Consider the following 15,494-nt stretch of genomic DNA (forward strand, 5'->3'; position numbering starts at 1 on the left):
CCTCTTTAGGAGGCGACGTTGGTAAACCTCTTGGAACAGTGTCTGCACCAACCTCCATAAATGTAAACTCTTAATCATATTATTAACCACTTTGCAGACAAAGGTCTGTGTAGTCAAAGCTATGATTTTTCCAGTAGTCATGTACAGATGTGAGAGCTGGATCATAAAGAAGGCTGAGTGTCCAAGAATTGAAGCTTTTGAATTGTGGTGCTATAGAAGTCTCTTGAAAGTCCCTTAAGCAGGAAGGAAATCAAACCAGTCGATCCTAAAGGAAATCAACCCTGAATATTCATCGGAAGGACTGATGCTGAAGCTCCAATACTTTGGCCACCTGATGTGAAAAGCTGACTCACTGGAAAAGACCCTGATGCTGGGAGAGATTGAGGGCAAGAGAAGGGGTGACAGAGGATGAGATGGTTGGATGGTATCACTGGATCAAGGGACATGAGTTTGAGCAAACTCTGGCAGATGGTGAAGGACAAGGAGGCCCAGCCTGTTGCAGTCCATGCAGTCAGAAAGAGTTGGACACGACTTTGCAACTTTAACAACAATCTTATTATAAAGCAACAAGATAGGCAGTCTCATTAAGCAATCCTCATGTTTCACAAGAAAAGCTGAATCTCAGTGAGATTCAGCCATACGTGAACCACTGCTCAGAACTGAAGTCCCTGTCTGGAGAACTCCAGTCACTGAGAATGATGCCGTACAGAAGAGCTTTCAGGGCAAAATCAAAGCGCGACCCCGCCAACCCAGGAACATCACAGTGATTTCTGTGTATGTCTGGGTGACGTAGATAAACCAGACACCAATCTCTGAATTTCCAGACTTGGGCCTGATTCTACAGATTTTTCTCAACTTTCTACTGGTTCCACGAAGGCACAACTGCTGTTATCATCTCATGATTTGAGGAAGAAATGGGCCAGCTTTGCTGCTCTAGGTTCCCTGAGAGTAGAAGGAAAGCTCATCTCACGGACAGACTAACTCTGCTTCTCCAGAGACTCATCACACAGGAGTCTACTGGCTACAAGTTATCGAAGAGCCAGCTCACAGTGGATGAGCTATAGAGGGCTTGTCATCTCATCTGACAAGAATTCCCAAGAGAGGAAGCGTCCTCTGGGGGCGCAGCTCAGGAACTCAAGGATTTCCATGCTTCGGCTCCGCTGCTCTCAGCACGATGCTGCCGTTTGGTCACGAAGTCATGTCTGACTCTAGGATCCCACCACGGGCTATACCCTCCAGGCCCCTCCGTCTATGAGATTTCTCGAGGCAAGACTACTGGAGTGGGTTGCGATTTCCTTCTCCAGAGCATCTTCCTGACCCGGGATCAAACCCATGTCTCCTGCATGGGCAGGTGGATTCTCTACCACTGAGGCCTGGGGTGTCCCTTCTTAGCATATTTGCCTTTAATTCCAGCCTTGTCTTCTCCGTATGGTGTTATGATGGTGGGAACATCAGACTGATTTTTTTTTTTTTTAATTGGAGTATTGCCAACTAAGGTCCGTCTAGTCAAGGCTATGCTTTTTCCTGTGGTCATGTATGGATGTGAGAGTTGGACTGTGAAGAAGGCTGAGCGCCGAAGAATTGATGCTTTTGAACTGTGGTGTTGGAGAAGACTCTTGAGAGTCCCTTGGACTGCAAGGAGATCCAACCAGTCCATCCTGAAGGAGATCAACCCTGGGATTTCTTTGGAAGGAATGATGCTAAAGCTGAAGCTCCAGTACTTTGGCCACCTCATGCAAAGAGTTGACTCATTGGAAGACTCTGATGCTGGGAGGGATTGGGAGCAGGAGGAGAAGGGGACGACAGAGGATGAGATAGCTGGATGGCATCACAGACTCAATGGATGTGGGTCTGAGTGAACTCCGGGAGATGGTGATGGACAGGGAGGCCTGGTGTGCTGCGATTCATGGGGTCGCAGAGTCGGACACGACTGAGCGACTGAACTGAACTGATAACTGCTTTACAATGTTGTGTTAGTTTCTGCTGCACAACGAAATGAATCAGCTATAAGTGCACATATATCCCTTGCCTCTCAGGCCTCCCTCCTACCCCAGCCCACCCCGCTCGGTCATCACAGAGCACCCAGGTGAGCTGAGTTCCCTGTGCTACTCAGGAACTTCCCACTAGCTGTTTTACACATGGTAATGCGTACCTGTCAATCACGACCCCCCTCACAGACAGCTTAGACTCGCGACTCATTTCTGATCAAGGGTAGAAGACAGTGACCTACGCGCTTTCAGAAGGGACCTCTCTTTCTGTTTTCCTCCATCTTTGCACTCATTAATGACGGCAGAGTGGAAATCTGGGAGCAGCCTGGGTCCCATATGCAAGGGTGTACCATTCTGGCACTAAATTGCTTGCTATTACATAGAAGAAAATGAGACTTTTTAAAATCTCATTTAAGCAACTACTCCTTTCATCCTCTTCTACTTGCTTCGCAGTCGATACTGTAAGGACCAGCTCCCTGTCAGTTTCCCGTAACCGACACTCGACGCCGCAGCTGGAGGGAGGGTTGGAGGGCCACCATGGTGCTCTCCAGCCAAGGCAGCCACAGCTTCCATTGCACTGATGCACCTTCTAGCCCCCGCCTGCATTCCATTCTACATGCCCCATCCCAGAAATCCCGAACTTCCTTCTGTTTCCCAAAGGGAGAAACAAAGCAGCCGTCAAAATCCTGTCCTAACTTCAGGACTCGGAGCTTCCTATTTGTCGTGCAGTCACCTTTAGGACCCTCAGCTTGCGCTTCGGCTCAGATGCTCAATCGTGTCTCTTTGCAACACCGTGGACTGTAGCCTGCCATGCTCCAGAATCCATGGGATTCTCCAGGAAAGAATACTGGAGTGGGGGGCCAGGCCCTCCTCCAGGGGATCTTCCCAACCCAGATGGAACCCACATCTCTTATGTCCCTTGCCTCAGGAGGAAGATCCTTTACCTCTAGCACCACCTGGGAAGTCCCAGGGCCTTCAGCTACCAGCTCCTAAGTGAGGTCTTTCCTGACCCTCCTTTCTAAAGGACACCTCATCACCTCTCGTTGCCTTGTTTTATTGGCTCAAGACTCTTAATGGTATCTGAAATTCTTTCTAGTTATTTGATTACTTATTTGTTTTATGCTTTCCATCATTAGACTGTAAGCTCCAGAAAAGCCAAGACCTTAAAGACTTAGACGAGGTTTGCGAAAGCACAGCTTAATGTCGTTTGGATCTTCTCCACCTTTTAGCTTAATTTTCTGGATCTGTTTTCATGCTCTTCCATAAGCATTCAGATTGCTTGGGGCTGTGTGTTCACTGGAATCTTATTACATAAGTGATTTTGTGTTCTTCTTCTATGCATTTGAAGGTTTCCAATAGACCATGCTTAAGTCACCGTAGTAATCAGAAACTAAGGGAATTTTAAAATAAAATCATAAAGAAACTTAGAAGGATTAGGGGGGGAAAAGCAGCTAATTGGGAGAATAAACATCCAAAATGATGTCTAATTTGGTTGAAAATAACCAGGATCTACTGCCTGACGCTGGTAAAAGATTACTGAAGTTCTTGACTCCTGGCTTAATTTGCAGTCTGACCTGAGGGAGACTGTTAAAGTTCTCATAAGTCGGGTGGACACTTTCTAATAAATGCCTTGCAGATCTTAAGGTACAACAGTTTCAAGTCTCCAACACTGGAGAACTCTTCGGAATGTTTTCAGTTACCTTTCAAAATTAAAAACAGCTCTGCCTATAGTGCACTTGTTTTGTTTGAGTGTGAAAGCCGTCTCAACAAGAGCTCATGTGAAAGCAAAAGTTTCGGAAGTGCAAAAGAAAAATCAGTTTTGTGTTGACCACATAATGATACTCTATCAACTGTGCTGATTTTTTAAAAATCTGTCTTTTCAAATGTATTTAAAATATCATTTTAAGCCTGTTTCCTTTCTTCATCCACGCAGTTGACAACTGCTTTCTGCCCACATGCTGCACGATTGGCAACACGAGTTAAAGCTTCAATATTTGGATGATGAGCGGATAAAGGGATGTTCAAAATAGAACCAGAAAAGTCGTTCCTTGGAAATTTTGCATGCCCGCATTAAGTCACATCATTCTATAGATGTTTTCTGCCAGCTTTCTAGTGTTTCAAGCCTGTTTTCACTCTTTTTTTCCTCTAAGCAGATTTAACCTTAGAGACCAAATAATGATATCCTTCCTAAAAGGGGAAAAAAAAAAATGTTTCCTCAAATTACTTCAGCGGACTTCCGCTGATGTTTTATTTTCAATAAACCTGGAGGCAAATAGCCACTTCTGAACTCTGCACTTTGCCCTGTGAGTTTCACAGCCTGGCGGAAGGTCAACACCAGAGTCACAGTGTTAGCAAAAATGAAAATGATATGCACAAATTGTTATTTATACAAGTCCCTGATTTTGTTTACTGAGTTTAACATAAACTTTGTCTTTTGATTAAAAGCAAATGTTCAAGTTCTCTGTAGGGACCTGGTGTTCTAGGTGATTAAATCCTTAAAAAAAAAAAAAAGGCTGCAAAGGGCAAGAATTAACTGAGAAAGGCAGATCCCTTGCAGGAATTCCTTTGGTATTAAATAGCAAAAGATAATGACCAGGCTCTGTGAATATGTGGAACAGAAAAGGGATGAGACCACAAAAGACATGCTTTACTTATTAAGGTCTTCAGAAAAGGGTATCATTCAAAACAATTGGTATAATACACCCAAAGTAATAAAAATGATCATCCTTTTGAGTTATTCTACTTCTTGAAATTTACCAAAGTGAAATAATCAAAAAAGTAAATACAGATAATGTCTTTTCTGATTATGACTCTCTATTCCTTACTGAAATACCAGTATTAAAAGTAAAAAAAAATTATAATTGGAAACTAAATGAATAATGATCATATTAATTTATTATAGAAAATAAAGCCATTTAAAGTATTTTATAGGATATTTCATTAACTGAGAAAATTGCCAATAAATTTCATGTATGTGAACAGAGCAAGCTGCTAAAACTATATATCCAGTGTGACTGGCCATTTATAAAATCTACAAATTACATGTAAATGTATATGTATGAATTAATTGGCCTATTTATCTGGTGTCGCATGTACAGATAATTTTCATTTTTCTTGCTATATGTTTTTATTTTAATGTTTTCTCAAAGAATATATGTTGCTTTTATAATGAAGCTGCTGCTGCTACTGCTACTAAATCGCTTCAGTCATGTCCGATTCTGTGCGACCCCATAGACGCCAGCCCACGAGGCTCCCCTGTCCCTGGGATTCTCCAGGCAAGAACACTGGAGTGGGTTGCCATTGCCTTCTCCAGTGCATGAAGGTGAAAAGTGAAAGTGAAGTCGCTCAGTCGTGTCCGACTCTTAGCGACCCCATGGACTGCAGCCCGCCAGGCTCCTCCGTCCTTGGGATTTTCCAGGCAAGAGTACTGGAGTGGGGTGCCATTGCTTTCTTTGTATAATGAAACAATGGTTGTTAAAACTGGAGCTTAGCTGTTTATATTTTTTTCCAGACACAAAAGGAACACCTGTTGAATTTATCAAGATCCTCCATGTTTTCTTATGTCTAAAGAAGCACACAACAACGGATTCCTTACTCTTTTGTTTCTCCTTTTTTGGAATTCCTCACTCCTGAGAGAGAAAACTTAAACTGTTAAAAACTACTAATAAATACCTATGATATCTTCAGCTTTGACTGTAGATATGGCTAGGAAATTTTAGAAGTTAATAATTCTTGTCCTTGAGGAGTTTACTATCTTGCTGGGGAAAACAGACTTAACTAACTATTTGAAGTATTTACAGGATAATTAATGGACAATTTGTGTGGTCCCAATCAACTGTGTGGTCAATTTCCTGAATTTTTCCTCTTCTCAGATGAAGTTAAAGCTTAAGAGAGTGGCAGGGATCTTGTGGAATTAATAACAAGAGCATATACAGTGAAGCCACAATTAAGTTTATTACTTCGGATTAAGTGCAGCTCAAATTAAGTTCTTTAAAACACACACATGAAATCCGTGCATCCTTTATTTGTTTTTAAATGTTAGGGAATTAAAAACATCCGAATGCATCATTTAACACAAATTTATGAATTCCAATGAAAATAAAACGCTAAATTAAATAAGAATCCAGTCTCATACCAGAGGCAATTTAAGCACAACCCGCTGTCCAGTGTTTGGCGATTCATTTGTATCCATGATAGGAATATGGGGACTATTGCCCCAGTGCAAAGAATGTCCTTTCTAAGTGACTCTTCTGTGTTATGCCCTTGGGTCCTATGATTGTATGTTGTCTTCATGCAAGTTCTAACTTAAAAATGAAACGAGACAAAAATAAAAACAAAAAAAACCCTGAAAAATGGAAAAAATAGAGACAAAATAAAAATCAGTGACAAAAGGCTCAATATCTGTTAGTAATTAAATATCACGTTGTTTCCTTGGAATTTAGCAGGCAAGAGATCACGTTTCACTCCATTAACTTGTTCTTTTTATTGCCCACTATTGGAAACAAAGAATGAAAACCAGTTCCCAGATTCACATCTTGATAAACTTGTGGCATCTTTACCAGTAAGATATTCTAACATCATCAGTTTTTTTTTTTTGATCAAAGATTGCATCATCCCTGGTAATAATGGGGAAAGAATGTTTCAAAAATACAATGATGTTAACATGTACCTTGCACTTGACATAGAAGCAACCGTGGGTTGACCAGTCCTACAACTGGAGTATAATGGAGAGTCATTGTCTTATGACAATTTCAGGATAAGACATCACACTGTTATTTTGCATCAGATTTCAAAGGGAATGATAATACTCATACTCAGCCATCTGCTGTAAGTAAATCGGTGTCTTTATTACCTTAGTTGCCAGATTTTGCTTTCAGTTTACATTTATGTAGGGAAGTTTCACTACCCCGATCTTAATGACAAGAAGAAAAGGGAAAGGGTTGGCTTTATGTTTCTATTTTTCTGTGCAATTAAACCCCTGCACTTAAAACATTCACTTCTCATGCCCTTTACATCACCTCTGCTTGTACACAGAAGTCACTTCCTATATGAAACCATAAGTCAGTTGCAATATTAAAATTCATTTCATTTGTTTTTAATGAAATGGGCAACTAGATATACCCTCAAGTGACATTAATAAGTCACTTAAGCATTAGGTGGCTGGGTTGTCCAGAGAAAAACTTTTCATCTTCCTTTCTGAATGCCTCATTTTTATAAACCAGAATCCAACATGCCTTCTGTTCTAGAAACTGGTCCAAAAGATCTCCCATTGTCTAAAGAAGTGTCCATATTTTATTTTTATTCCACTTATCATTTCTCCACAGCCAGAATGAGTTTTAGAGTAAGATAAAAAAATATATAAAGAAGGCAGAGCGCTGGAAACAAATCATACAAGCAGGCTCAAGGAGAGTGCCGGGCAGTATCGCAAGGTCCCAACAAGACTGTTTTCCAGCATCGCCTGCTTCTCCATTACCAGTAAAGAGAGCTGCTTATAAAATAAACCACACACACAGACGGAACTCACAATTGGAACATTTAAATGATTATTTGCTTCTCTTTCTACCAGCTTGTAAAACGTTATTTTCTTATTCTTCCTTAAATGGACTGTGCTAATTACACACCGTGACCTCTGCCCTCCAAGTGCCTTCATTTATGGCCGCACATTCCTTTCCAGGGCAGCTCAGGGTCTGGTTTACAGGATGCTGCTACCAGGCCCTCCCCTCCCGACTTCTGCTCCCCCAGGTCAGGAGCCCAACTCACCAACACAGCCCAGCAAAAGCATTCGTGTTTCAACAGAGATACGTAATTCACTGGAATCCCAAGGAATAAATACAAAATTATATAACTGACACCTCCCTTTGAAATATCAAGCATATTCAGAAATATATTCATGTTGTGTTTCTTTCCTAAAAGAGAGTGAGGAGAAAGAAGCATTTTAACCTAGGAATAAAGAGCTAAATTACCATTGTGGAGTCATTTCTTGAGGGATCACATACATGATTTTGAGTTGGCTTTTTTAAGCAGTTGGAAGTTGGAAGTTTATAAAAGGTTTTGAAACTTCCAGTCTCAGTCTTGCGTGATTAGAAACTGGCGAGGAATCAAAAGATAGATGTAAGATCCCCTGTCAGTCTAAATTCATCCAAGGAAACGTTTTTAAGATGAGGTTGCACTTGCCCTTCATTTTATTCGGGTCTAATACAAAGCTGGAACTCAGTTATCATGCATTTGGCCAATCGTGGACTCATCACCACCTGATTTACAGTATGTGAACAGTAGGCTTGATTTACACAAATTGACCTAACAAGTAAAAATCACTGGGGGCTTCCCAGGTGGCGCTAGGGTTAAAAAATCCTCCTGCCAGTTCAGGAGATGCAAGAGAGGCACGCTAGACCCCTGTGTCGGGAAGACCCCCTGAAGAAGGAAATGGTAACCCGCTGCAATATTCTTGCCTGGGGAATCCCATGGACAGAGGAGCCTGGCAGACTACAGTCCACGGGGTCACAAAGAGTCAGGCATGCCTGAGCACTCATTAAACCAGAACTAACTCTGCAACTGAATCATTTAGGAGCAAACTCAGCATGTCCACGCACAGGGATGTATACTTTAAACGACTATTATTGTCACTGGAAGTTCTGGTAACTTTACCCCAATTCTTTATCTTGAATGAAAGTATTTAAGAAAGGTGAACTTGTTGGTTAATTACTTATGACCTTTAATCCATTTCCAGTAGCTGGATATGTCTATAGTGACCCTAAGTAAAAATTTCCGTCGCTTGCTAAATGATTAACATTTTTCTTTTCCATTGCAAATATGCCCGAGAAAGAAGCAAATTTAAAAGAAGAGAGAGTGGGATCCTTCTGTGCTCATGTGTGGTGGGGCTGGTAGAGGTTCAGTCTCTCAGTCCTGTCTGACTCTTTGTGACCCCATGGACCGAAGCCCACTGGGCTCCTCTGTCCATAGGATTTCTAAGGCAAGAATACTGGAGTGGTTATCCATCCCCTTCTCCAGGGATCTTCCTGACCCAGGGATCAAACCTAGGTATCTTGAATTACAGGCAGATGTTAACATGTAAAACTATGTAATGTCTGTCATTTTAATAAAATCTCTGTTACAGCCAATACATCTGTTAAGAATACTAGAATGCAATAACTTACTTGAAGTCAAATTTGATTAATCAAACTCCTTTTTAGAAGAAAGAATACAATTCAAATTAAATCATTTTCAATTAAGAATGTCAAATCTAAATTTACACAAATGATAAAAAAGAACTAAATAAATCATTTATGAAAGGGTCACTGGTTATTTCATTAAACTGTAAATACTTAATATATTTAAATATGCATACATGTGTGTATTCATATAAATAACATAATAATTTGATTTACAAGTAATTCTTCCACAGAGAGCATTATAAACTTATCCAATATCTTCCCTGTGGTATTTGCCTTTGTGTTCAATGTTTTTTTTTTTTTTTTTCCCCCTGGCTGCACTGCACAGCTTCTGGGGTTTTAGTTCCCCAACTAGGGATTGAACCTGGGTCCTCGGGAGCGAAAACACCACGTCCTAACCACTGGACCACCAGGGTATTCCCCAGTTAAGTGCTTTTTCTGCAGATAACATTTCAACATATGATGACTTCTCTCTACAGATGGAGGAATCTTTATTTCTCACCCCCTTGCATACTGTAAGGATGACAAGCGCTAAAATTCTGGGATACTGTTCTTGGGATTGCCTGGGCTCTTTCTCCCGACCCGTGGACCAGCAATATGGACTCTCAGAAAACAGGCCATTTACGTGCCCAGTTGTCAGCGCATCTGGAAACCTTGTCAAAACAATATAACTTTACTTTGTAACTTTTTGACTTTGGTATTTATTGCACCTGTCTGTGGGCATGATTTACGACCTGTCTGGTGAATATTTCTCCTCCAGTTGGAGTTTACAAAATGAGATAAGTGTAGCATTTAAAGGTCCGTGTGTGCCTTGGGATGGGAAAGGGGCATTTCGTATGCATCCCTCGCTAACTCTCTGCTTCCCCCGATGTCATCATCACCCCCAAAACGGCCACCGTGCGACCCGGTCCATTCAGGTCTTCAGAGAAAGCAAGGGGAGACGGATGGCCGAAGACTACATTTCCCACAATGCCTTTCGCCGGGGACTAGCGGCAAGAAAGCTCATGGTCCCGGAGGCATCCAATTGAAAACATGTGCTTGCTGAAAGGAGAGCCCGGTTATCTTGTGTCTTTGTCATGGTGTCCTGGCTGGGACTCATCAGGGTTTCTATCAGTCACCAGAAAACACACTTCCCATTGGCAAAATTGCACTTATTTTAAGAGCAGCCACTCTAATTAAGTGGGCTGCAATCAAGAAAACTTCCTTGAGTGTCCCCTCTGGGTCTTGGTATTAGTTTACAATTGTTTAGCAATTCCCCTTAATCTCATAAAGTGCACCCTCCAGATATGTTTTTGTTCTACGGTTTCATAATAAAAATGTAAGCCCTTCAATCTCTACTCTCCAAAGTTTATATGAATGTGATTTATTTGGGGAAAATTCTATAATTACTAATAAAATTTATCATTTTCTCCCCAAATGTTTGAAATGGAGGGATAGCATCTGTTTCTTTGTCTGCTCAGACCTGCAGATTCCTTCTCTTCCCTGGATTCTAGTGGAAAGCAATATTATCTTAAAAGAACATTGTATGTCATTTATGTAATTGTACAAGTGTGAACTTTTTGTACTTAAAAATCAAGGGAAAATTGAAATTAAAAATATTTACATGATGCTTTAAAAGGAGATATACAATGCCATAGGTAATTCTAAGTTAGTAATGTTTTGTGCAGGCTTCACGGGTGGTAAAGAATCTGCCTGGTGCTGAAGGAGATGGAAGATAGGAGGGTTCAATTCCTGGGTCAGGAAGATCCCCTGGAGGAGGAAATGGCAACCCACTCCAGTATTCTTGCCTGGAGAATCCCGTGGGCAGCGGAGCCTGGTGGGCTGCAGTCCATGGGGCCGCCTAGAGTTAGACACACCTGAGCACACACACACAATGCTTTTGTGTACTTCTGAGATTTACCTAAGGACTCACAATTGAGTGCAGATGAACAATCACCTATGGTTCATATATATATATGAACTAGGGGTTAGCTGGGATTCCCTGGTGACTCAGATGGTAAATAATCTGCCTGCAATGAGGGAAACCCTGGTTCCATCCCTGGGTCGGGAAGATCCTCTGGAGAAGGAAATAGCTATCCACTCCAGTATTGTTGCCCGGGAAATCCCATGGAAAGAGGAGCGTGGTGGGCTACATACCGTCCATGGAGTCACAAAGAGTCAGACAGGACTGTGCAACTAACACACAAAGATGAAATAGGGTTGGTTAAACACGTATAACTTGTAGTTTACACGTTGTTAATATATCTCACAAGCTCATTCAGTTTAATTCCCAGGTTTTCTTCTGGAAACTTGCGGCAAGACTACTTATCATCTTTTTTCCATGCAGTTGTTGTATTTAATTCCCATGAAAATTTAGGCAACATCTTCCTTTTTAGAAGATCAGAGACTTTGTTTCTTGACAAACGCATATAAGACGGGGCACATTCAGGAACTCTAATACACATGTCACTACGATAGAGTTCATTCCAGTCATTCCAGGGTCAGCTCTTAAAATTTCTTGCCAGTCCAGCCCCAGTTCAGGGAAAACTGAGAAGTTCATTTCCCTTCAGTGGTACAGTTTCCTCCTTGGACCTACGCATCCCGAACAGATTGGAGTCTGCCAACGTGTTACCAAGTCAGTGACGTCAGCACTGGCAGGACATGAAATCGAGGTTAGTAATGGCCCCATGACATCACCCTTTTGTTCCCATCGAACAGATGGTTTCTGTATATTGTGCAATTTTAGATCATTATTCATGGCTTGGGTCAGGATAATTCAGGAAGCCAAAAAACTGCCAAGAAAAATTGACCTGGAACCAGTTCAAAGACTCAAAATTATTTTATTGATTAGATACCTGAGTTTACAACTTTCAGAAGGACACCGTGGACCATCGATACGTGCTAATACCTGACTCATTTTAGCATGCCCGAACTTCATTTTAGCATGTTTGGACTTCAAAACAAGATCGCCTTTGAAGGGATAACTGTAAAGACGTGTGATAATAAGATGTCTCAGGAACTCGGTTGGGTACAGCTGAACGGGGGCCAGAAACGATGGACTGAGCAAGTGGCTTGTTTGAACTGGATGGTTATTTATTTTCACCTTATACTTGTTGACTTCACATCTGCCCTTCAGCTCAGCTCAGAGGCAGTGAAGAGGTATGTTTTAAACAAGCCAGACAGGAAGTTATTTTCAGAGGCCTGGTCCAAGCATTATAGCAGAACAAGAAGATAAAGCCCAGATTTGGCTGGTTGGCCGAGAACATCAGGGAGAAAGTCATGTTTAACACGAAAATCACATCTAAATGTGTCCAGAGAAAGACACCACAAACTCATATATCCTTTCTCTAAGAAACTGGAGGAGTTTTATCCTAAAGTCTCAGCTATCTTTGGAAGATAAACTCCATTATATTATCATGGCCACAGAACAAATCTCTTGCATGGGTCATTGCAACTTTGTTCCTTTAAAAAAAAAAAGAAAAGAAAAATTAGTGCTATTCACAAACCTCTATAGACTCGTGTCGACCATGCTTCCTGTCTGCCTACTGTGCCAGCCTCTGATCACGTTACTATCACGCTCAAAATTATTGACTCTTGTTGCCACCCACAGGAGTACAAATTTTATACTAAGAAAATACGATTTTGTTGTATTTTAAATCTCATTTCCGGGTCCTATTAGATGAAGATTGTGGTAGCATTAGAAACGCGTGGAAAAAAAGCATGCCATTTCCTGTAGTAACGATGAAAATATACCTCTTATACTTAGGTGAAGGAAGCCTCAATCATAGATAATAATGGGTTCAGAAATGTCCAAGTTTTACTACAACACGACCCATCACCTTGTATAACTATAATGGACTCCAGCCAAAACATACTGCCCACCTGCTTTTGTCAAATAATCGAGCAGTTTAATCATTTTGGTAGTTCATCACCTACCCACCTGCGTCCCCCACACACAGGCATATACACGGCTATGTAAGTAATAGCAGTGGTACACTGAATTGACTTCAGTTCTACAATGAAGTCTGAAAGAGAAGCGCATTTTTTACACAGCGGTGGTGACTGGGGAGGGAGAGTGCAGACATTCTAGCAGCTTCTCCTGATGCTTTTTTTCTTTTCAAAGGCTGACCCAGCTTCCAGGGGAATTGAGCATATGTTTATGATTCAGTATTCTTTTTTTTTTTTTTTTTTCAATTATGGGAGAAAGGACACACTCTGAGCTGGTTTCATCCTCAGCAGGGCCCCTCTCCAAAACACGACTATCACGTTTACCACCAGAAGCAATCCCAAGGTACGTGTTTCCTGGGATGTTCTGTTCATCACTCTGGAGCACAGGTTTTGTGTTTGTAATTGCCCTTCTTACATTTTAAAACATCACTTTCTGGAAGGGGAAGATTGTTCCTTCTGCGTGATTCCATACGGACTGGGCCTTTGCCATGCATGTCTGTTCTGCAATGATTTGTAAACTCATGCAACCTGATGGCCCAGTAGTAAAGAATTGACCTGCCAATGTGGAGACGAAGGAGACGTGGATTCAATCCCTGGGTCAGGAAGATCCCCTGGAGAAGGAAATGGCAACCCACTTCAGTGTTCTCGCCTGAGAAATCCCATGGGCAGAGGAGCCTGGCGGGCTACAGTCCGTGGGGTCGCAAAACATTTGGACAGCCCTGTGCTCACAATGTGATAAACGCTGTTTTCTAATGTCCTGATTTCCCACTCCCAGCAATACCAATCTTGGCCTTCAAAATGCAGGGAGTACTGCATGGGTCCTGATTTTTCCCCTGTGCTCCTGCAGAAAGTATATCATGGAGGGTGCTGGAGATGCACTGGAGAAATGAAACGTACCCTTTAAGTGGCGACTTGGTTTGGCAAATAAACAGACAAGAAAGAAAGAAAAGTGTATCAAAGAAATTGGGTGGGAATGACTTCCTCGGGATCTCTTGTTCAAGATGCTCTAAAAAGGTAAAAATCTATGCCTTTAAGCGAACAGATAGCTGTGTTTACATGTAATGTTCACCAAGTACCAACTGATAAAGACTTCTAGTTCCTGTTTGCTGTTAAAACTCTCATTTCGAAGCTTAAAAAAGAAAAGGCTAAATGGAGACGTGTTTTATGTCACTGAATAAATAAATACAAACTGTAATACTTTCCTCCCAGGAGCCAAAGAAAGCTCCTTGCATTTTGAGAAAAGCCTTGATAGAAGTACCCATTCAAATGATCAAAGGCGACAAAAATTTTATTACAGAAGGAGTCTTCTCAGAGATATCCTTTTTTTTCTTAGCATTCGAGCCAGGTTAACTTTATAAAGAGATCAGAAAACAAACAAAGAAACAAAAAACCTAAACCCCCAAAAGCCACCCCCCCACCCCGCCCCCATTACTACCAAATGCAGCTCAAACACTTCTGCAGCCCCCAGGAGCCTCCATACAACAAGGGCTCCTGAGATGTGCCAGACCCTCTCCCTACTTCCCAGATGGTGGAGTTCGCTACCCTCACATTTGGCTTTTAATGGACAAGCAAGGAAGCCTGCCAATAAAGGCTCGGAGCAAGCGAGGAAAACAAACAAACAAAAGCCATCACGCCCTGGACGTGGAGGCCAATGACAGGTATGATTGATCAGGTGTCCAGCTGGAAGCTGTCATCACCAGGATGAGGGAAACAGGCAGAGCCTGGCAGGTTTCACGGGCCAGAGATTATCACGGGGTATTAGGCAGGTAGTGTTCTTAGCAAACAAAGACAGGGAGAGGACCGGAGTTGGCTTTGCCTGGCAGGGAGCCTACCGCGTGACTCGCCTTGCATCCTTGAAACTGAGCATGTTCTATCTCCTCTTGGAAAGTTTTGCTAGAGAACTGTACTGCAGGCCACCCTGGCCTTTTGTCTGTATGCTCTTGTCCTGAGACAGACTGAATATGTTTTTGTTGCTAGAAGAAGTGTACATGTTGGCGTATAATAACTTCAGCAGCAAAACAGTCCACGGGGAGGTGAATCTTAACAAATTCACTTACGGAGTGGTTTCCTTGTCGCTTAGATGAGGAGAATAGAAACCCTGTCAACGCTCTACGGGCTTCCCTGGTGCACTGTCTTCAGAATCGGCTGAGGACTTCCCTGTTGGCTCATGGTTGAGAATTCACTTGCCAGTGCAGGGAACGTGGGTTGGGTCCCTGGTCCAGGAAGACCCCATGCACCAAGGAGCAACTAAGCCGTGTGCCACAGCTACTGAACCTGTGTTCTAGAGTCTGTGCTCCACCGCAAGAGAGCCCCCGCAAGGAAAGAAGCCTGTGCCCAGCAACAACCAGCAGCCCCCAATCTCTCCACCGCTGGGGAACGCCCACGCGCAGCAACAAAGAACAGCCCCCAC

The sequence above is a fragment of the Budorcas taxicolor genome, chromosome 19, assembly GCF_023091745.1.
Source record: "Budorcas taxicolor isolate Tak-1 chromosome 19, Takin1.1, whole genome shotgun sequence".
Taxonomy (NCBI): Eukaryota; Metazoa; Chordata; class Mammalia; order Artiodactyla; family Bovidae; genus Budorcas; species Budorcas taxicolor.